At 33.8% G+C, this 25000-nt stretch overlaps 1 protein-coding gene across 1 annotated transcript in view; it reads left to right on the top strand.

Moving 5' to 3' along the window:
- Positions 1-25000, top strand: part of LOC136837459 (zwei Ig domain protein zig-8-like) — a 467588-nt gene that overhangs the window by 38803 nt on the left and 403785 nt on the right. The window contains exons 2-3 of the mRNA XM_067102240.1: positions 15841-15886; positions 18123-18681. The gene's annotated coding sequence lies outside the window, so the exon portion shown is untranslated. The remainder of the gene's footprint in view (positions 1-15840; positions 15887-18122; positions 18682-25000) is intronic.

The following is a 25000-nucleotide window of genomic DNA, read 5'->3' as shown; positions in this document are numbered from 1 at the left end:
AATGTTTATATAAGCGCTTATAAATTATGATCCCCCCCGACACATGTTATTCCGATGTAGAGTGAATTGGATATTAAACGACATTTGTAGCTTAATATTTGTGAATGAATATGTCACAGTATATGTTAGAAAAGATATATATATATATATATATATATATATATATATATATATATATATATATATATATATATATATATATTAAAAATAACTGATAATTTTTCTGTAATTTTTCTGTAATTCTATCATCATTGTCAATATTTCTCTGTATAAAGGAAATTGTAATATGTTGATAAATAATGCTATTTGCTTTATGTAATTTTAATCACTTTAATGACATTTTTTTATCGATTTCGTCACACTTTTTGGATACGCCTGTCACCACAAAGCCTTAAGATCCAAGTGAACCAAATGAAGAAATTCTGACACCCGTGGCAGGATTCGAACCCGCATTCGGTATATGCGGTTTCGAATCCTGCTAAGGACATCAGAATTTCATCATTTGGTTCTTCATTCGGATCTGAGGCTCCGCATTGACAAGCGCATCTAAAAGAGTGAAGAAATTGTGAAGTCAGGAGGGCATTGTAGTTATCACTATTCCTTATGTAAATGGTAAAGTGACCTTTAGATTCTATATATATATATATATATATATATATATATATATATATATATATATATATATATATATATATATATATATATATATATATATATATATATATATATATATATATATATATATATATATATATATATATATATATATATATATATATATATATATATATATATATAATATGCTTTGTTTATTTGCAGGATGAATTGATAACCGTGCTTATTCCTGGAAATAAAAGCGAAAGTGAAATATCTGTTTTCAGTATCATTAAAATGCTGACAGTTAAAAATGTGAATGAAGGTGAACAGCAAGATCTAATGTAAATTTTGTGATAAACTTAAAATATATTTTCTGTGCTAGAGATGAAGGATGGAACTCTTATATTCTTTTACTTTCTTACTTTCCTGATATATATATATTTCTATATATATATATATATATATATATATATATATATATATATATATATATATATATATATATATATATATATATATATATATATATATATATATATATATATATATATATATATATATATATATATATATATATATACACCCATTGTCCATAATTTATTCCTAAAAACACAGGCGTAACTAAAGTGGTTCTTCTCAATATTTTTAAAGCGCTAACAATTAACAATGTGAGTAACGCTAATAGAAAGACTTAATACGAAATACGAAGTATACACAAAATATATTTTCTTTACTGAAGATGAACGATGAAGCTGGTATATTCTTGTCATTCTTATTCCCCCTTACCTGCAATATATATATATATATATATATATATATATATATATATATATATATATATATATATATATATATATATATATATATATATATATATATATATATATATATATATATATATATATATATATATGTATATATATGTATATATGTATATATATATATATATATATATATATATATATATATATATATATATATATATATATATATATATATATATATATATATTCCACGAACTAAATAAAAGAAACGCACATTGCACAGCTTTCAGATGATGTTCTTTTCCCATAAGAAGGTCAAGAGTCACTGACGAGCTCCTTACGCAATCCTTGTTTAGATGACAGTTCTTGGTAAATATCATTTTTCCCCTTTCTATATATTCCCTTACCGGTTACGGAGGAGGCTCTCTCGGACGAGAAGCTTCCTCGGAGGAAATGGCATTAGATTGCTCGGCTTCCTGCTTCCATTTGTTTTACTTATTCTATTTATTACAACTTCTGGGAGGCGAAAGCCACTTCCCCTACGAGAGAGTTTCTTTGTTCTAGTTTTCCTCGTTGAATTCGGTTTTGGCGTCTGCTGCCGAGTGGATTTGTCATAGTGACGTAGTTGTATGTTTGTATGTGTGTTTGTAGGTAGGCATGTAGGTATGTTTATATCGCCAGGCAGGGTCTGTGGACAAGTGAAATTAGTCCAGAATAATAAATAACACAATCCTGAAAACAGCACAGTACAGTATACATATATATATATATATATATATATATATATATATATATATTACTATAAGATATATATATATAGATATATATATATATATATATATAATATATATATATATATATATATATATATATATATATATATATATATATATATATATATATATATATATATATGTGTATATATACATGTACATATATATATATGTATATATATATATATATATATATATATATATATATATATATATATATATATATATATATATATATATATATATATATGATAAACTGTGTTATTTTTAGTAGTGTCTCCTTTTTATTATTTAGGAATAATGAGATTTGTCCCCTGAGCCCACCTAGTGATATACAGTATATGACACACTGTGATGCTCAGCGCGTTATAACAAAATATGTGTAGTACGCAATACATCATGTTATACATCTTATTTAATATAAAAAAAATAAAAATAGATGTTGAAAGCAAAAATTGTAATTCCCCCCTCACACTATATCAACTCTCTCTCTCTCTCTCTCTCTCTCTCTCTCTCTCTCTCTCTCTCTCTCTCTCTCTCTCTCTCTCTCTCTCTCTCTCTCCAACCACGATGATCCGATATGATATTAATATACCCATTTCCATTTATAACAGTATTTTATTATTCTAAAGAATATTCCCCTGTGCATTACCAAATGGATAGCAAGCTAAACTCGGTATTATCTCGAGGTACAGCGCACTCACACATACAAGTTAAATGGAATAATGCATTCCTGATACAAGCATAACACGCATTACTCCCCAAGCATGCATCTTTTAAGTAATACGCTAAATTTCTCCTTATAATGCCACAGATATTCAGTAATAAATGTAAAATGACCTCTCTGTTGATGCCTCATTCATTTGGCAATAATGAAAGTTTTTTTTTCTTTTTTTCCTTTTGAACAAGTGGCATTTATACAGCCATGATGTCCAGAGCTTGTTGCTTATTATTTCGTTTTGAAAACTTTAAGTGGTTGCTGAAAATATCTGCTTTTACTATTTATTAAACATTCCTGCGAGCCACTTTACATTTAAATGTCATGGAAGATGACTTTCATATCTTTATGTTCTATTGTTTGTCATTTTATGTTGAATTTCGTTGGTTAATTTCGAAATAATCAAGTGCATTTTTTCATTCATTCTATTTGCTGTTATCATTATTGTGTTATTATTTCCTCTATTTTCTATTTATTTCTTTCGTCGATATTTTTTCGCTTGCAGACTGTCGAATTTCATAATATTATTTTCAGTTTTTTTTTCGATTTTTCATCATGTCGATCACATTAAAATAATAAACGTGACACGTAAATAAACAAGTAAAAAATGCGCCGGAGTTTCTTCGGCGCAATCGAGTTTTCTGTGCAGGCTGCAGCGTATAATCAAGGCCATTGAAAACAGATCTGTCTTTCGGTTGTCTCGGTATAATGCTGTATGAGCCGCGACCCATGAAACTTTAACCATGGCCCGGTGGTGGCCTATCCCATATCGTTGCCAGAAGCACGATTATGGCTAACTTTAACATTGAATAAAATAAAAACTACTGATGCTAGAGGGCTGCAATTTGGTATGCTTGATGATTTGAGGGTGGATGACCAACATCGCAATTTGCAGCCCTCTAGCCTCATCAGTTTTTAAGATCTGAGGTGGGACAGAAAAAGTGCGGACAGGGTAAAGTGCAGACAGACAGACAAAGCCGGCACAATAGTTTTCTTTTACAGAAAACCAAAACTTGCTCCTTCAGTTTGATATTCAACAAAACTACCTCTACAGTTTTAATTACAATAATCCAGTTTCTCTGTTAACTAACTCTAACGACTGGAAAGGTTTCTTTTTTCCAGTATCTCCCACAATCTGGAACCTTTCATTAACCTTTTCCCTGGAATGGAAACCGCAGTGGCAGTACAAATAAAATTTTGTAATGGTTAACCGCTCACCTTTTTCGAAGGGAAAGTGTTGACAATGTTTATGAGTGTTGCGGACACCCAACACATTTTCCAATACGCTTGCTCTCTCTTCGATCCAGACTAGGTTTCATTGTCACGCAACAGGGGTGTACTTCAAGATATATATATATATATATATATATATATATATATATATATATATATATATATATATATATATATATATATATATATATATATATATACATACATATACATACATACATACATACATACATACATACATACAGTATATATACTGTATATGTTTATTTCTTTATTTATTTGTTTATGCGGAGATCATTTTGTTAAAATATACAACTTAAAGTCTTTGCATACAAGCGTACATGCAAAAATACCATGCACAGCAAGGCGGAAAAATTAAGTCATATCTGTTGACCTAAGCAGTTAATTGTGTGCATGAGAGTATACGCCTGTGGTTGTTGGTAACCGGAATTGAACGGTACATGGAACTAACAACCTCATCGCATAATAATTGAAGGAGCCGGAAGGATACCATCTACAGCAGCCTCCTCTAAAGAGAATATCCTTATATCTTCGCATCCTAAAACCATCAGAGCTACCCTCAGCGCCAAAGACAAAATAAAAAGGATTTGTCAACATGCATTGATATTATCCGTTACAGTGTGCAAAAAATCTACATTGGACAAATAGGCCACTCTCTTCCATAAAGCCTATTGGAACACAGGAGCCAGTAACATGCTCTGCACAGGCACTGCTGACGGAAGTCAAGACGCCTGCAGTGGAGACTCCGGAGGCTCTGTGGTTGTGAGGGAGGGCGAGAGACACACTCTGGTGGGCATTACTTCAGTTAAATATGCAAAAGAAACTGCCATAGCACTTGTGACTTAAGATACTGGACCACTTATGATAAATCTTTGTTGAAAAGCTGCTGCCCGCACGAAAATAAAAATTATAGAAGCAACACTGATTAGCAAAGCCAAAAGTGTCAACATATCAGCAAATCAGTGGAAAGAGGATATAATGGTGACTTCCTTGCAACTAACCCAATAGAAACAAAGACCACGAATCATCTACCTGGAGAACAGCGATGTCATATGACCTCCTCAGCAGTTGATTGCAGTAAACCCTTCAATCTTAAGACTCTCTCTCTCTCTCTCTCTCTCTCTCTCTCTCTCTCTCTCTCTCTCTCTCTCCTGGAACCACTGGTAATCGAGTTTTAAATCGTGTAAATCCTCGTAAGTCACTCCTCCCTCTCCCCTTTCCTTTTTTTGTATACAGTTAAGAGCCTTTCACAGTCAGTTGTGCATTTAAGATACCTGTAGAGATATTACATATATTTGTGAGAAGTTTGTGAGTAAAGGGAAAAACCTTCATGTGGTTTACATAAACCAAGAAAAGGCTAAGACTTTCATGATGGAAGTGAATTATGTTTTAGGGTGATTAGGCGTAGGTTTGTTGTGAAAGGGATCTGAGACACATCGTTATATTCCGTGACAGTTTAATAGCTTTGTGGATGTAAGGACACAAAACGTCAGATAAGACAGTATATGTGGGTGCAAAATTGTTGGATACGAAAATGAAGCATGAAAAGATTCTGGAAGTTTCGACCTTTGCTCAACACAGTGTTTGATTAGGGATAGTGTAAAGAATCTGCAGAAAGTGGTAAAAGAGAAGATCGGTGACAGTAAAAAGGAACAGTGGGGCTAATATGGATGAGGGAAGAACGAAAGTGTTTGATGCGTTTAAATATTCTAAAAGACATAAAATGAATGGTGGTTAGATGTGAAAGAGCTGAATCTCAGAACAGGTGAAGCAAGAATGTCAGCGGGGCGTGTGCCAAAGATTGATTAGTGATTTGAATTGGTTATGGGTGCTGAGATTGGAATGTACGAAGGCATTGTTGTGCCCACTTGCCCTTATTGAAGTGAAATATGGATTTTGAAAGAAAGGGAGAAAAATTAACAAAAACTCGGGAAACTTGTCAAAGCTGTTGAGTTTAGTGTTTTTATTGTATATGTGACTTAAGAGTAACTCATGGACAGAGAAATTAGGAGATAAGTGGAAGTGGTAAAAATGATAACGCTGGTGAAATGATGGACCAGAGTATTTGAAGATGGTTTGGTCATGTGGGAAGAAGTGGCGACAACAGGCTGTTAAATTGACTATATATTCTTAAATGACAGAGGAAGAAGAGGAGGATCTAGAAACTGTGCGGATGTATTTATGACTTCCTGTCGATAAACCACCTGCGTAATTTAGTAAGCAGGATCAAGTATGAATATGGTAATGAATATTGTGTTGTTTTTGTCAAAGTCATTCCCCTTTAGGAGAGACAGTTCATTGTTGAGAAGTAATTATATAAATGCATGTAGAAACACAAGAAGAATACATACAGGCAGATACTTACGGTATATATATATATATATATATATATATATATATATATATATATATATATATATATATATATATATATATATATATACATATATATATATATATACTGTATATATACACACACATACACACATATATATATGTGTATGTATATATATATATATATATATATATATATATATATATATATATATATATATATATATATATCCCAGGAATAACTATAATACTATAATGAAAGGAATATAAATTAAAGACATGAGGTAAGCAAGATGCATAGACAGATAGATAGAGAGAGAGAGAGAGAGTTTGAAAAAGAGAAAGAGAGAAGAGAAGAGAGGCTGAAACGCTAACGAGGGAGATGAATGTGTTAAGTAGCTTTGCCTCTTGACGAAATGCATAAAAGGCCAGACTTCACTCGGGGCCCCTTCAGCCTCAAACGCGATGCTGCTCCTGCTGCGAGGAACTTGGGAAGTTGCGGAAGGTTGCAGCGTTGAATCTCGTAATTAGTTCGGCAATAGGAAGGAGAACGAGCCACTTGGGAAGCTCCTTTACTCACTCAAGATTGTATTTAAGGATACGGTATTATTTTTTACCTCTTTTGTTAACGATACGCAGCTTTTTTTTTTACGAATAACTCTGTGGCCGTGTCTCGAGCGGGTCACGCAATTTGGTAAATGACGTTAGGGTGTGTGTGTGTTTGTTTTTGTTTGTGTGTTTGTGCATGTGCTTGTCTATGTTGCTGAATACTAAGTGTTGATGAAATGTAATTTCATATGTAAGGATATGGAAAATGTAAATTTTTTGTTTTAATATCTATCTATCTATCTGTCTATCTATCTATTATGTATATATATATATATATATATATATACATATATACATATACACATACATGTACATACATACATACATTTATACAATTCATACATATATAAACATATATATATATATATATGTGTGTGTGTGTGGATATATATATAATATATATGTGTGTGTGTGTGTGTGTGAGAGAGAGAGAGAGAGAGATAGAGTGTCAATGTCTGTTTCTTTATATGCGTGAGCGCGTGCGCACAAGTATTGGTGTGTTTATATGCGAGCTTGCAAACGTAATTTATGCGGAGATCAGACTGCAATACAAGGCGTAACATGTTCGCATTTTTACTGGGGTTCTTTTTTAATGCTGATTTAATGCAGTCTCTCCTAAATTACTCCTGAAAAATTTATTGCATCTTTCAACTGCACAGCTCTTTGCAATACATTTTGGGGGAATTTTCTTTCCGCTGAAATAAGCAAGAATCTATTATTTGCTGCGTGTGTGCTGTGCTGTGCTGTGCTGCTCAAGATTTAAAAAATAAAAGAAAATGGTTATTTTTAACTATTCATTATCATGTTCGCTTGCGTTACTATTTATCATTATTATTTATTTTTAGTTGTTATTTTTAATCTTTTTTTAAATTAATGTTAATCCTCTTTGCCAGTCAGTCAACGCTGTTTGTACATCAGTTATATATTTCATAAATGAATATTTACAACACCATTTCAGTGAAATCAGTAACCGGTTAAAAAGTTTTAGTAATGGACAAAAAGTATAGATTTACTTACAAATGCATAAGTAAATGCCTTCGTATTCAAATCTGGATTTGTATATTTCCCTACCTCAAGAATCATTTATAAAATATAATGACTGAAAGATATTTTCCATTACATTTGCTTCTGAATTAGGGATCACTTGACTTGCAACAATAACTCGGGTAATATTTAATATTCATAACCTGTCGGAATATAGTGGGAGAGCCTTGAGAGGAAATTGGGTCAGAATCAAATCAGTTATGATTTAATATTTAGTCGGAATACATTATCTGAAAAACTTTGAAGCCTTTGCAGGAAAAAGTGGACAAAGTCAATGAAAAATGCATGACATTAGTGCTACAGCGTTGTGCTATTTTCTGGACGGTACAAACGTGTTTGTGTGTGTGTTTGTGTGTGTGATTGTGTGCGAAGTTAAGGGAACCTATCAACCTCAATAGGGTAATGAAGATAATGTTACAGTGTTACGCTATTTTCTGGACGGTACAAACGTGTTTGTGTGTGCATGTGATTGTGTGTGAAGGCAAGAGAACCGAGCCAGGCTCGCCAATTCAAATCAACCTCAACAGGATAAGCCTTAGAAGAGATACGAAAAGCCGTCTTTTTGTCGTAGCAGTAGGTTGCGTAAGCAATTATTTCAGCGCAGAATTTATATCTCTCCTGCTTCAAAATTCATCTTAAAATTGCCCCGACGAAATTACAGGACACATTCATCCTAATCCCGAGTCTGGAATTTGTCAAGAGAAATACGGACAAAATAATAGCAGCGTAATTTTCAGGAATTACCGAGAAAAAATGGGTTAATCAAAGATGTTTTTCATACCAGCACGTAGAGTAACTCTCTCTCTCTCTCTCTCTCTCTCTCTCTCTCTCTCTCTCTCTCTCTCTCTCTGCGTAAAAATAGAAGTTGAAAGGTTTTTCTAATTAGGCTCGATTTTTTCGATGCAATTATCATTCTATCATTAGCACTATTTTCCATTTTTGCCAAATTATCCCGACATTGTTTTTGTTTATCAGAATCATCACCTACGTACTTTTTTGAGTTTACAATATTTTTAACTTCTTGAAGTTTTATATATATATATATATATATATATATATATATATATATATATGTATATATATATATATGTGTGTGTGTGTGTGTGTGTGTGTGTGTGTATGCACTTATATATATATATATATATATATATATATATATATATATATATATATATATATATATATATATATATATATATATATATATATATGCTGCCTCTGAACAATATCTCAGAAGTTGATCTCTGACCTTATATTGAATTCTCCCAGCACGTACACTTATAACTGAGTTTATACATAGTTTTGCATCTATGCAAAAATATGTATAAAACATGTACAAAAATATATACAAAAACAACCTCATGTAAACAGAGAACGTAAGCTTTAAAAACAAAAAAAACATTAGAAAACGTCCATTCTCCTCTTAGGATAAAATGCCACATATCCTTGTTTTTCTCCAAAATCCTTTTTTTTTTTAAACTAGAATAACAATTCTTGCAACATCCACCATCTAACTTTAGAAGAAAATGTGAAATCCATTTAATATTTCTTAGTCAAAAAGCGAAAAAAATATTTAATATTTATTTATTGTTTTATTGAATTTCTCCTACTGTAAAATCAAACCAGATCAGAATATTGCTTTTATTAATAATGCTTTTCTGCTATTTAACAATTGTTGGAACATCCACCCTCTTAACTTTTGAATCAAATGTGAAAACCATTTCCGAAATATTAGATAAAAAGCATAATAAAAACAAATTTGATATTTAAACATTATTGCTGTATCAAAATCCTCATACTGTAAAATCAAACAGATAAAAATATCACGTTTAACAATGTCAAAATTTGATCACTGTGGTCGAATTACAATAAAGGAATTATATGATACTATCCTGCTGATACGGTGTTCATATGGAAATTATTCGGCTAGACCATGTAAGCTAGTCTCTAAAAACATCAGCTTATATTGAAATTTTTTTTATATAAAAATTGGCAATGAAAGACTAATCATATAAAACTGAAGGAGATACAGTTCATTATATAATGGTAAAACAAAATTTAGAAATATACATAAGCGACTTTTACGCAATTTAAAAAAACAGTATTTATCAAAATTTAAATGAAAAAGTACTAATCTGTCAAAAATATTCAGAGATATAAAAACAGTTTAGAAATATAGATAAGCTCGTTTACAGAATGTAAGAAAAAAGTTTTTGTTAAAATTTAAATAAAAGAAAAATCTAGCAAAAATAAAAATTCCTCGACCAACTGGCAGAGAGGGTGATGTGGTGGCCGAATATTATATTTTCGTAATGCAGAACAATGTGATTAAATTTTGAATGAGAGAGCATTGCACATTGATTATTCGCGCATTAGATGCAAATATGCAATAAAATAGACGACCCATGAAATTCGTTTTTATATAAAACTATAGAACAATTACGCACCTGTCAACGGGGCACCGCTGATTAATATTTTTTTCCCAGTTATTGTTATTACATAACGGGATGGCTGAAGCCACTGAGCTAAATTAGAAAATATTGTTGTTTATAGAGCACATTTCGTTTGGTTTTTGCTAATATAATATTTAACTCTCTCTCTCTCTCTCTCTCTCTCTCTCTCTCTCTCTCTCTCTCTCCTCTCTCTCTCTCTCTCTCTCTCTCTCATTAAGTGGAACCGAACATCATATAGTATTTGCATATTTACTTTGATTAATTATGAATTTTAGTGCATGTTCACACATAGATGTTCTATGATCCTCTTGTATTAAATTACATTGGTCTCTGTAAATTAAGGGGAATTAATTAGTTGGAACTATACATAAAAATAGATGACAAACATCATATAGCTAATTTGCATTTCTTTTCCGCCAGTTTTACTTTGATTTACTTTGATTAATGAATTTCATTAGTGCATGTTCACACATAAATGTTCCTAAGATCCTCTTGTATTAAATTACACTGGTCTCTGTAAATTAAGGGGAATTAATTAGTTAGGGAACTATACATGAAAATAGATTATTTATAGTTAGTTTTCATACGTATGAATATCTTACTCTCCTTATACTTATTAAGCTAATTGTGCATTTCTTTTTCCACCAGTTTTAAAACATCCTCTCTCTCTCTCTCTCTCTCTCTCTCTCTCTCTCTCTCTCTCTCTCTCTCTCTCTCTCTCTCTCTCTCTCTCTCATACACGTATATAGGTTTTCTTTTTTGTTCGTTATTATGTACTTGTTGTTTTTGTTGATGTTGTAGCTGTTGTTGCTACTGTATTGTTGCAGCAGGAGTAGTACCACCTGCAACAGCTGTAACAGTAATAGAAGAAGAAATATCTCAGAAACGCTCGTAGGTCTTCGAGGAAACTGAGATCTGGCCTGGACATTAAACTTGGCGAACTGTTTGCAAGCAGTTCTCAAACAGTTCTCAAACAGCGTTTGGGAGCAGTTTGTAAACTTCGCCAAACAAGATTAAAACAAGACTGATACCGAGAGGCAGGTGGGTGGGTTGGATTTGCAAGGAAGAAGCGACTTTGTAAATGACGTTTGTCAGAGAGGAGTGATTACCAAATCGGCCTTTAGGAAGGTCTGACCCTTGTATTAATTAGCGAGCCTCCTATACCAACAAACATCTTCTAGATGTCGTGAAAGGTCTGCTGTAGGCCTATAGAAAGATCTAAACGTTGTGTTTGATTTAAAATCCTCCTTTGGCAACAAGCATTTTTTAAATGTTGTTAATGGGCCTGCTAGGGACCTACAACAAATAGGTCTATAGGAAGATAAAACGCTTGTATTTAATGAACAAGCCTCCTATAACAACAAGCCGTTTTCGGCTATTGTTCATAGGCCTGCTATTAACAAATAGGCCTACGGAAGAATCAAATGTTTGTATTTAATGAACGAGGCTCCTCTAAAAACAAGCATTTTTTAAAATATTTGTCAATAGGCCTGCTATAGACCTTTTAACAAATAGACCTGTAGATGGATTAAACGCCCGTATTTAATGTACAGGCCTCCTATAATAACCAACATTTGGACGTAGATAAGAAATGTCTGATAATGTTTATAATTTCCAGTAATTTTTTGCTGTTAAATCTTCAGAAGGGAGTGTTTTTTGGCACAAACATGCTGAATAAAAAGAAATTTGAAATGCAGATTTCGTTCAACGGTAATAAAAATAAAATATCAAAAACGATTCCATAAAACGAATATAATTCTCTATAGCGCCATTACTAAGAAGGTTTGCAATTTGTTCATACACTAGGTGTTTGTCCAACGAGGGCACCACTCAGGAAAACAAATATGTTCTATATATTGAATTATCATTAAACTGCAAAAGCACATAGATTATGATCAAACTTCCTGTGGAAAAATATGAAAATATGCAGTTAGACAACTGACTGCAGTAAGAACGTAATTTGCCATTATGGTAGACAATAATAGGATAAGAATGAAAGCCTCTAAATAAATTTTTGTATAATTTCAGTACAAACAGTACATTTAGGTGCAAGAAAGTAATGCATTTCAGAGTCAAAATGATTACGTTATATATATATATATATATATATATATATATATATATATATATATATATATATATATATATATATATATATATATATATATATATATGTGTATAATGTACACTTATATATGTGTGTTCTTTACAAAACAAAACCATTGTATTGCTTGGGTATTTCTTCATGAAAGGGAGCGTCCGCAATAAAAGACTAAATTCTCCTTTACAACAACCCGCCCCTTTTAATAATACCAACCTTAATGATCTTCTGCAAGTTGTGTTATTTCACAGAATGGGACGAGATTTTCCGGCCGCTCTGAAATATAAATGGTCTCAGTGTCACCCATTCACAGTCAAAAGCTGAAGTTTACGCTCCTTCCCGCCATAATCCCGCCAGGATTGGCTTCATTGAAAGGCGTTCCCGGTTCCAGATGGATTAGGACCGACCAAAGATCCTTTGCTAAGCCCCTATTGCCCGACCGTGAATGGTCCCACGATTCCAGCCCTGATGGGGCTACGTTTCAGAGCCGTGAATCTGGTTAAACCAAACAAGGATTTTTATTTGACAGGAGATTATAATGAAATGTCATCGTGAGACAGACGGTGGGTGGGGTGTATCCTCCTTTTAAAATGAAGAGGTGGATGGGTTGTATCCCCTTTTAGAAAGAAGAAGGTGGATGGGTGGTATTGCCCTTTTTAGAAAGAAGACGACGGTGGATGGGTTGTATCTCCCCTTTTTAGAAAAGACGATGGTGGATGGGTTGTATCCCCCTTTTTAGAAAGGAGACGACGGTGGATGGGCTGTATCTCACCTTTTCTGAAAGAAGACGACGATGGATGGGTTGTGTCTCCCTTTTGGAAAGAAGGGAGTGGATGGGTTGTATCCCACCATTTTTAAGAAAGAAAAAGACAGTTGTATCCTCCTTCTGGAAAGAAGAAGGCCGCTGATGGGTCGTATCCCCCTTTTGGAAAAGAAGACGACGGTGGATGGGCTATCCCCTTTTTAGAAAGAGGGCTCCGGTGAATGGGCTGTATCCCCCTTTTTAGAAAGAGGGCACCGGTGGATGGGTTGTATCCCCCTTTTAGAAAGAGGACGTCGGTGGACGGGTTGTATCCCCCTTTTTAGAAAGAAGAAGGATATGAGCGTTAGGCCTCACGATCCTCGTCGATAAATGTCCCATTGCATTGTGTCGTTGCTCAACGCTTTTCTCCGGTGTTATGAAAAGGACCCTTTTTCTGTCGATGTTTAGTGCTAAAGGGCCATTGTCTTTCTAGCCCCTTCACAAACGCCGTAAATGGGCCTTTCACTCTCTCCCTTTTTTCTCTCCTTTATATTTGTTCGTTCCTTTTGTTTTCCGGGTTGTTGATTTATCTGTTTAATTTATATTTTTTTTCTTCGGATATGCATTGTCAAGTTTGTAGGTCTTATTACCTTTTCATCTAATTCCCGATTTTTTTTTTTTTTTTGCCTTTGTTCAATTCTCTGATCTGTTTCTTTGTTTATTCTACTTGTTTTATGTTTCATCTCCTTTTATATCTCTCCATTTATAGTTTTATTTTAAGCACTATTTTGATGCTTAACTATATAAGCAGTATTTTTCTCAAATACTGTTCTTATCTGCCTATTGGCTACAAACCTTATCATTGCTCTTTTCCATTACCAAAACCGTAGGGTCTGTCAGCTTCAAAGTACCCCTTTTCACCTTTATCTGTTGAGTGTGACCCTTTGCACTTACGAAATGCTCTCTCTGTCTGGCATTCGGGCTGCATGAAATACTAACCTTCAAATACTATAAATTCTAGAATGCTGAGCTACTCCAAACCCGCCCTTACTGTGTGTTTTTTTCAACAACGTTATCCTCACATAGCGATGTTCTCATTCCCCTTTTTTGATTTATGCATCTGGAAACATTGCCTGAGTCTTTGGGAATAATTGCTCAGCACTGAAACCACTGGCAGCTTAATACCCTCGGTACCAACATCACATTAAAGATTTGATTCTCTTGACTCACATCCAACATTGTGGGCAACAGGAAGTCTATATAGTTCATTGTTTACTTACTAACGGGCTTTTGGGCAACAAATGGTTATACTTAATGGAACTAAGTATCTTAACACCTTAACTGACAAATCCATGTTAAACAGTACAGGAATATTTTTTTCTTTTTTACCAATGCTCGTTAACCTCAGGAAGCCTCCACTTTGCAAAAAAACGTGACTTTTCTTATTAAATCAGAGCCAGGTTAAATGCGACAACTTGATACACCATCCAGGCATCGCCAATGATTCGTTTTCCACTCACGTGTACGATAAGTTTTCGACATGTATTACGACAAGTTTTACTCTGGTATGGATGCATCCTTAAACACTTTCGGCATCTAGCGCCTGAAAACTACACTATCGTTACCTCCATAAACTCCTCCTACGTAGCGTCACTCGTCACTTCAGACTCTCTCTACTTTCTGGAAAAACTGGTAAGATTCATTAAATTACATCTTTTCCTGGAATCACTGGCTCATCTTACCGAAGTTGATCCCTCATACTTAAAAAAAAAAAAAACCCTCGGAACCAAATCGAGCGAAAGTTTTCAGTTAGTGACCCACACGAATCCTACATCTTTTGACACCTATGAAGGTGCTCTCTCTCTCTTATGTACTATAATCTGTATGGCTCCTAATTAATTTTAATAAACGTTAATGAATCTAAAAAAGGAGGTCAGTAGGGTTAAGAGAGGTTTAAAAGAGGTGACAGGTAAGTAACGGAGACTTGATTTCTCATTTGTTTATACAAGGAGAAGGATTACTAATTGGAATTTATATGAGGGGTTCGAGATGTAAAAGCAAATGAGGGGATTGGGGGCTGAACCCTATATGTAGTTAGTATTTAAACTGGAATGGCTTAAGTCTGTTTATATTCATTTTCTTTGCCCTTTATCTTTTGCAGGTTTTTTTTTTATATAAAGCCGCACGTCACTTTTTTTATACTTTGGGTTTCAGAGAAAAGTGCAGATCTGTTTTTTATCCAAACGACCACCTTAAAAATACTAATTTCTCCTTTTCTCACCGCAGCTATTATTATTATTATTATTATTATTATTATTATTATTATTATTATTATTATTATTATTATTATTATTATTATTATTTTATTATTATTATTATTATTACAATCTATATATTCTACAGCAACTATTCGTTATCACTAAATCTGAACTATCATTTCTTCTTTTTCAGGATGCAAACAGCAGTAAAAAGGCAGAGAGTCTTTTGTGATCATATTGTGAGTGATTCTTTATTATAAGGACCAGAAAACTGCTAAAGGTAAAACTTAATACATACCCTAACTTTCCCCATGTTGGTCTGTGATGGATAACTCTTATATTTCATGAACCTCTAGGACCATTTGAATGAGCTGACTTCGCGAAGAAAAAGTGAACTCAGCAAAGGTTTAAAAATAAAGGAACTCGTTCAGGTGCTATTTTCAGTAATTTACTTTACGGACGAAGGTTGGCGTCAGTGAACGTCACATAAGTGTTAGAAACTCGTGTTACTTAAGATACTTAAATTTAACAAACCAACAAAAAACCTAGTGCAATCAATAGGATGAAAGATGGTTAAACGTGCAAATTGAAAGCGTATAAGTCACAATGAATTATACAGAGGAAGCCTATAAACTTGTATGAATATTTCAACTCAGTGAATTTATCAGTGTTGTAGTTCTCAGAAAGTGCTGTGTGATTTTGAAATATTAATGAAGTAATCGATTTGCTTTTGGCTTAACTGTCAAACACCAAACTTAAACTGTTGGTCTTCCTTCACGAATGTCCCTGGAAAGAAATCAACAAGGAAGAGAAAATTATGTTGTTAAAGTATATTTACTTTTCTGAACGAAAACGTAGATTGCTTAATTAATAAAAAAATATTTTATTCATTTAAAACATTATCAGGCACACGAGAATATCTAGTTCTTCAAGAAGAGAAATCAAAGAATGTGCAAACTTTAATTAGGAGCAAACTGTGAAAACAATTCACATTGAAAAAACCTTGAGGGAAACTTCAAAAGAGTTGGTAAAACCGAACAAACAAATGGTGTTAAAACATCGCACAAAGAAACGAGGAAGTAATTGTCACCCCATGCGGAACTGACTCTAAGAATTCTTCATTAGTTCTGCCAAGAAGAAGAAGAAAGGTAAACAAAAACAATACGAGGGAGCTCTAGTCCCAAAGTTGCCTGGCTTAACCCGGACGACGAGGATGGCATAAGATCATCCTATTCCGGAATTAATTCGCAAAGGGTGCGCCAAAAGTCGAGGCTTTGCCAACGTCTTTAAAAAAAGCCCTTTCCGGAGAAATCTTCAAGATACCTTTAGATCTTCCTCTCGGGGGAATATTTTACTCTATTTTTCAGTCTTTCCTTTTTAAACTTGGGTTTTTTTTATCTATTTCCTCTGGGTCCTTAGGGAAATTTTGCGCAGAGACTTTGCAAATCTTCAGTGGAAGCTCAAAGGTTTAATACTTGAAGCATTCCCTTTTTGTTTTTCCTCCGGTAATCTTTTAATCATATCGTGATAAATTCTTGTGTTTTTCTGTCCTATTTTTTTAATTCAGCGAAACAGTAAGTTACCTGGAATTCGGGGATATTTCGTAGAAGTCCAGAACCATTTTTTTAAATATTTATGCAAGAGCAAAAGGTGAATTAAAAGAAGAGCCAGATAATTTAAGGGAAATACTTATGAGATTTTGTTTTATTCTCGCGTTAATATCAGAACCCCGCTTTCCCAAAAGGTTTATAAAGAAATAAGCTCCATTGGTATACAACTCAGGTTCTTGGCGTAAGAAAGAATAGGGAAGAAAAGAAAAAGAATCGTGGGAGAAAAAGTAATAAAAGCTGGAAGGCTATTGTTAACAGTCTCAAGACACCCTGAATTAATTCTACCAGGCAGAGCTCTCTCTCTCTCTCTCTCTCTCTCTCTCTCTCTCTCTCTCTCTCTCTCTCTCTCTCTCTCTCTCTCTCTCTCTCTCTCTCATCCATTCGACTAATGAACAAATCCTGAATTTCTTAAAATATATAACGTGACCAAAACTGATCATTTGTTAAGGGGAAAGAAATTTAGGTTACTTTGGGTGAAACAAAAACTACAACAGGAAATTTTCCGAAAATAAACCACCTTTCTGCTACTCTTGAAAAAAAATGGACCTCGAGGAAAAAAGGGAACAATATATATTCTGGTTTCCTTAGGAGAGAAAACCAAGGGGAAAAAATTAAGGGTAGGCAATAAATCGCCTTTGTAAAAACGTTATCAGTAAGAAGTGTGACCAGTAATTTAGAAATATAAAGAAGGAATTGTAATAGACGGGGAAAAAATACTGCAGAGGAAATTCATAAAAATTCAGACATTTTTATCGCAGAGGGAATTCATAAGAATTCAGACGTTTTTGAGAATGCCTTTTATATTTTGAAAAATAACTAGACTTGAATTTTATACTTTTCTTAATTGTGTCTATGTTTTGTCTAGATATTTATAGATTGAAGCAATACGTTACTTTTTGATAAAGACTCCACCGAGGAAAATAGTTTGAAATGATGAACTATAACTAATGATGACTGTGTGAGTGTGCTGTGTCGTAATAAAAAAATAGTGAACTACGATAAATAAACAACAATATGAAAGCTAAACCTCTCTAAGAAACGAAAGACAAATGAGATACACAGAATGAACGAAGTGTAAAAATAAGAGAATTCCCGACGGACTTTTTGAAAGCAAGAGAGAAAGAAAGTAAAGAGAAAGAAAATAAAGAGAGAGGAAAAAAAAGATGATGGCCGTCGCGGTGGCCAGAACCTAACTGTAACGACTCTTTGTGAAACGCTGTGTGTAAGTCGTCGGTGGCGACTTCAGCGACGTAGTCGCCGTCAAGAACCCCTCCGCCCCCTCCAAAAAGGAGGAGAATAAAAAAAGTCTCTGGAAAACTGCTTAAGAAAGCGACTTGAGGCGGTTCCATTTTTCCATCCGGCGCCTTCATAATGCACTCCCACTCCGAGGACCCTCCTGCTTCTTGTCGTGGCTCTCCAGGGAGGTAAGTGGGTCTCATAAGTCTTGATCCAAAAATCTCTCTCTCTCTCTCTCTCTCTCTCTCTCTCTCTCTCTCTCTCTCTCTCTCTCTCTCTCTCTCTCCATGTCTTTATCTTATTGTCTAATGAGCCTCGACTCTCTGTCTCTCTTTCTGTCTTTATTTCATGGTGTAATGTGCTCTCTCTCTCTCTCTCTCTCTCTCTCTCTCTCTCTCTCTCTCTCTCTCTCTCTCTCTCTCTCTCTCTCTCCATGTCTTTATCTTATTGTCTAATGTGCCTCGACTCTCTGTCTCTCTTTCTGTGTCCTTATTTTATGGTGTAATGTGCTTTGACTCACTCTCTCTCTCTCTCTCTCTCTCTCTCTCTCTCTCTCTCTCTCTCTCTCTCTCTCTCTCTCTCTCTCTCCATGTTTTCGTGTTATTGCCTAATGTGCCTTTATTATTATGTGATATTAATATCATCTGTTTTATTTGTTCTCTTATGAATATGAACCTGACAATGCCTGATCGATTAGATTAGTCGAATCCTTTTATGTCGATTTATGTAACTATCTGTATAACTATATTTTCTTCGTAGCCTTTGTTCTGTTTTATATTGTTCTCGTATTTTTTACCATATTCAGCTGCCCAAGTTAATCTTTTATTATTGAAGGTAGGTCACTGACTACACTGAGGTCACTTTTGAGTTGATATCTGTATATACGTGTGTATGTATATATATATATATATATATATATATATATATATATATATATATATATATATTTATATATACACACACATATATATATATATATATATACACACATATATATAGATATATTTATTTATACACACACATATATATATATATGCATGTGTGTATGTATGTATATACATATGCATTTTTACAACATATATCAAATGAAAAGATCATTTCAGTCCTCCTTTGCCCCTCTCCATTCTCTCTTACGTGTCACACAGTTTACACCCTTGGTATTAAACTGTTTCTTTTAATGTTTTCCTAATGTTTATTTACTCTGAATATTATGTCTGTCATTGTTAGCTCACAAGTATTTCATTATTGCCCTGATGTCTTCGTCGTTATAATTTGTATCAGTGGCTCCATTTTCATGCCATTCAGCATTACCACCCACATTATTTTTGTTATTAGAAGTCACCACAGGCTCGTAAGTCTCTGTTGCGTGTATAAAATGCTACTTGCCTCATCTAATGCACGAAAACCAAGAATTCAAACGTATAGTCAGTCTTTGCATGATATTATTATTATTATTATTATTATTATTATTATTATTATTATTATTATTATTATTATTATTATTATTATTATTGGTACATTTATTTAAAAGTAAATCTCTACAGAAAGCTTTCTGGGATCTGTTCGACTGAAAAGGGGAATCGAACAGATTCCAGAAATTTATATGTGCCCTATACATAACTGATTTTTTTTTCAGTTTCAAGACTCATGCTACTATGCGGGTATTATTATTATTATTATTATTATTATTATTATTATTATTATTATTATTATTATTATTATTATTATTATTATCTATAACAACACTCGGCGTCAGTAACCTTGATGTTGTGCAGCCAGTTGCAGTAACCAGAAATTAATCAGGCAATCTCTGTGCAACAGAAAAGGTAGTGAAATACGGAAGGATAAACTCGTAGACTTCAATAGGAGGTTACTAGTAGATGGACTCCTGAATCGTGGTTCACGGATTCCTTTCGATGTTTTATTACTATTTTCCTGTTTATTTTGAGTACTGGGACGATAATAATTATGAAAATATTACTTTTATTACTCTTAGTATTAGTGTTAAAAATAGATGCAATACAAGTGGTGTCAGATAATGGAAAAATTAGCAAAGAGATTTTTCCTCTTACCCTCGTAACCACTACGAAGATTATCATCACTGACTTTACACTTCGATTCACGTCTTCATGGCTTCACATAAAGTAATAATACGAAAATGAATAGCATCTGCAGTAGTCACAGCAGCAATACCAAAAGCAGCATTAGCACCAGTAGAAGCAGCAAGAACGGCATCAGCAGTTGTCGATCTGCCCAACTAAAGTAAAAAAAAAAAAAAAAAAAAAAAGCATTAGAAATTTTCTCTGCACTCAAATATTCCCTTTCAAACTCCCTCCACTTACTCTTGTCCTCCCCCTCCTCTTAGAGCAAAGTAGGAATGCTTAAAAAGAAAAGGAGCAAAAAAAACCCCAAGGGTGATTTTGGAGAAATTTAGCATGTGAATGCATCGCTATAATGGCCTTCTGCTCATATTCAGATGTTGAGGAGGCCGGGCTGGAGGGGTGACAGAAATGGAAAATCATTCTTTGGCCATATGCGCATTTATGCATTTGTGTGTTGCTCCTGTTGATGATATTCTTGTTCATATTGAAATATGTTCATTTTTCTGTATAACGATCGTTTTCAGTTTTTCTAATCGTCAGCGTAGGGGGGAACAAATCAACTCAACATTTTCTGGGAATTTTCTGAATATGCTATTGTTTTATATAATTATCTAAATGGCCTGTGTTAGTTAATGAACATAGGAATTATTTATGATGAATTTTAGGATATTTAATTATTAATTCGGTCGTTGTTCTATGGTAATGAGAGGAAATATGGCTCAATTAGACTAACGAAACACGATATTTCTGTGCGGAAAAGAAATTTCTCAGGAGGAGTGGACTAAGAACGCTTTCTAATTTTAGAACGCTAGACAAAGCTTTCGCTCCATAGTTGAGGGACATATCATAGTGAGATACAGACTCTGAAATATTATGTCAGTCGAATTTCTAAATATGAAAATAAAGAAAATAAAGGAAAGAGCCTTTCATTATCAAATATACCATATGCAAGAATCTTAGGAATTATTCGACTAAATGAAGCTTGACGCATCATAAAAACATATACACAAGCTAAAACACAGAGCAAGCTATGCCTTCATTCAAGATCTCTCTTAAGAAAATGACTAGAATAGACCATTTATTACCAAATGCAATGTCTAAAGAGGTATATTGGAGGACCGTTCAGTATCTAAGGAGCCCAGGTGTAGGGCACACGGGCCGAAACGGGACAACATTGCCCTCCATGGCTTATACAGGAAGAACCTGAAGAGGTCCCCTTGTCCAAACCAGGCCCAGTTTGTTGAACAGAGACTATCGGCTACCTCAGGAAGTATCATTGGAAGACTACTCAGTAGAACTGAGGACCCAAACCTGCCTTCTGAATCCGTGAAGGTTTGCCTAAATTATTCCTTTTAAAATTTGGTCTAATATCCGAAAAGGAAACAAATCAGCTCCCACTCTCCACAGTTCCTCGAAGACGCGTGATCAGTTCACCCAGATGGTATTTTCTCTTTATCGTCACCCAATAAAGAAGCACTGTCTCATATAAAGTGGCAGTGGTAGTTCCCTGCAGTTATCAAAGTAGAATATGTTGACGAAGGTGTCAGACATAACTACCATTCATGTATATAAGAGAAACACCACTTCAGGCATAACATTTTTTTTTTTTTTTACGATAGATGCAATCAATGATGCTGATAACATTCAGATACTAAAACCATATTTTAAGAAAGCTTAAAGTCGACGTACCATTTATTGTACACAATCATTGAATAAGAGTTACCTGAATACTGCGGATCATGAAATAAGATTACGGAGAAGATCAGGAAGTCAGTAATATCTTATTTTTTGGAGTTCACTCCCATCCCTTGATAACTACTTCATCTGCTGGTCCTCTCTAGACCTCTCTTAACACTCCCAGCCACTCAATTTCGCCGAGAATGGGATTAACTAGCTTTTCTATTCGAAACTGATAAATGAACGCAATTAAGAGAATGATACATGAATTGAGATCTTTCCTTGATGAAGCAATGGACTTTGTTATTTAACCTCAAAATATTTCCAAGTGATGCAGGACATTGGAATAATTTAACCTCAAAATATTTCCGAGTGATACATGACGTTAGAATAACGGCATTTTTAATCGAAGAATGTAGTTTTATACTGACTTAATTTTCACGATTTTTTCATAGTAGAAAATTTAAAGGTATGACCATAAAGATAGTAATCGACATTACTTAAAGATAGGTATACCGCTGCAGTTGCGCCAGCTTCTGAAAAAATACCCGGAATTAAAGGGACGAGTTCATTTTAACTTTATCGCCCGGGTTCAGTTAAAGCTTTCGGATTTTCTTTATAGCTGCTATCTCAGCAGCTATAAAGATAATAGAGACGACTAAAGTGATTCGTTATGTAAGGGAGATTATTATTATTATTATTATTATTATTATTATTATTATTATTATTATTATTATTATTATTATTATTATTATTAATAGCTTCGATAAGAAATGCCACCAGTAGAAATAGGCGTTGTAGGAGATTCTTTATAAAAAAGATATCGTTATCATTATTATTACTTTTATCATCACGAACTTCATCATCATCATCGTCATTATTATTATTATTATTATTATTATTGTTATTATTATTATTATTATTATTATTATTATTCATAATAACTTCAACAAGAAAAACTAGTAGTAGTAGTAGTAGTAGTAGTAGTAGTAGTAGTAGTAGTAGTAGTAGTGATCTTTTTATTACTGCATCCTGAGAAATCACCGAAAGTTTCCATCCCTGTACTTAACTCGCGTAAATCGAACTGGGTACACAAAACCTCCTGAGGCAACTCACGCACTTTACTTTTGCTCTAAATCGCAGAGATAAATACTTAGATAAGACATAACTTTCCTCTCTCTCTCTCTCTCTCTCTCTCTCTCTCTCTCTCTCTCTCTCTCTCTCTCTCTCTCTTACTGTCTCCAGCGGACGCATTGACTAATTCAATGGAGTTTTTCTATGGTTTAGAAAAAGGCAGAACTCTGTCTCACAGTCTCTCTACATATACACATTCTCTCTCTCTCTCTCTCTCTCTCTCTCTCTCTCTCTCTCTCTCTCTCTCTCTCTCTCTCTCTCAATGGACGCAATGACTAATTCAATGAAGGTTTTTTTGCAGACCAAAAAGTTCAGAACTCTGTCTCACAGTCTCTCTCTCTGCATATACACATTCTCTCTCTCTCTCTCTCTCTCTCTCTCTCTCTCTCTCTCTCTCTCTCTCTCTAGCTAAGCTAAGACGCCTTGCTTTCTTTCGGGTTACGAGCCAACTTTCTTTTCGGGGATGTCTCCAGAACAGCAGTATCGATTGCGAAGGGCAATTTATCTTATGGCTTTGATCACGTTATTTATACGTTATTTATTCCGGGGGGAGATTTACGAATGGAATTTACAGGCATGGCTCTGCGTTCGTGTAAATAATTCACGCGCTGCTTGATGCGGCGGCTGTTTGGTTTATACTCTGACATGAAGGAGCTCCAGAGGTTTTGGGGATTTGCCGTGATTTTTTTTCTTTTTCATTTTAATTTTATATGATTTTTTTTCTGAAAATTTATAAATGGTTCAGATATTCTCATTTATATTTTCTAATGTTTTATCCGTATTCATTTATTGACCACAAACCAATACTTAGCTGCAATTTATGGACTTGTCTTTTTTTTTCATTTTACTTCTCCATCATGTTATTGCCATTTCTCATTTGCCAGAGCAAATCAAAAGTAGAGTTGATTAGAGTGTAAAACCATCGATATCAGTTCAACTTTTTATACATAATTTTCCCTATCTCAACTTATTATGTGATTCAGCAGCAAATGAGTTTTGCCATCGAAGGACAAAGGAACAATAATTGCTATTAATAATTTGACTTAAATTCTTTTGATTCTCCTTTAATAAGTTTCTGAAACTGTATTCTATATACTAACAATTTTTGAACTGCAGCTGTGAATAAGTTCTCATCTCTAATTGATAAGTGTGTATTCAGGTTATCAACCGATATTATCTCTTTAGGAATGAAAGAAATAAGTCCCTGAAACTGAAATCGGCAAAACAAGACGTCATTTTTTATGCATGTCATGTTTAAGTGATATGATAACTTAAACTTAGTTTCTGATATAAGTGCAGTTGGCGCACTACCACAGACATAAAACAGCCGGCTAATAATCATATTCAAAAAAAAAAGTGTGTACTGAATCCCAATCCAAGAATTAGTGGCTTTTAATGTCTTTTTTTTTTCCTTGGAAATTAATTCAAATAAAAACAATGCGTTCCGTTAAGGGTAATTGGTAATTACCTCTTTTGTTAGGAATTCAAAATTTACAGATGGTAGCTCAGTTCAATTTAGGATTAAATGTATTATTCTCTCCATTTTGTGGCTGAATAGTCTTATTTTTTGCCTAAACTTTCCATTTGCTCAGAA

This window comes from Macrobrachium rosenbergii, chromosome 59 (assembly GCF_040412425.1).
Source record: "Macrobrachium rosenbergii isolate ZJJX-2024 chromosome 59, ASM4041242v1, whole genome shotgun sequence".
In the NCBI taxonomy this organism is placed as follows: domain Eukaryota; kingdom Metazoa; phylum Arthropoda; class Malacostraca; order Decapoda; family Palaemonidae; genus Macrobrachium; species Macrobrachium rosenbergii.
Note: the sequence above shows the minus strand (reverse complement) of the source record. Positions and strands in the feature narration are given on the sequence as shown.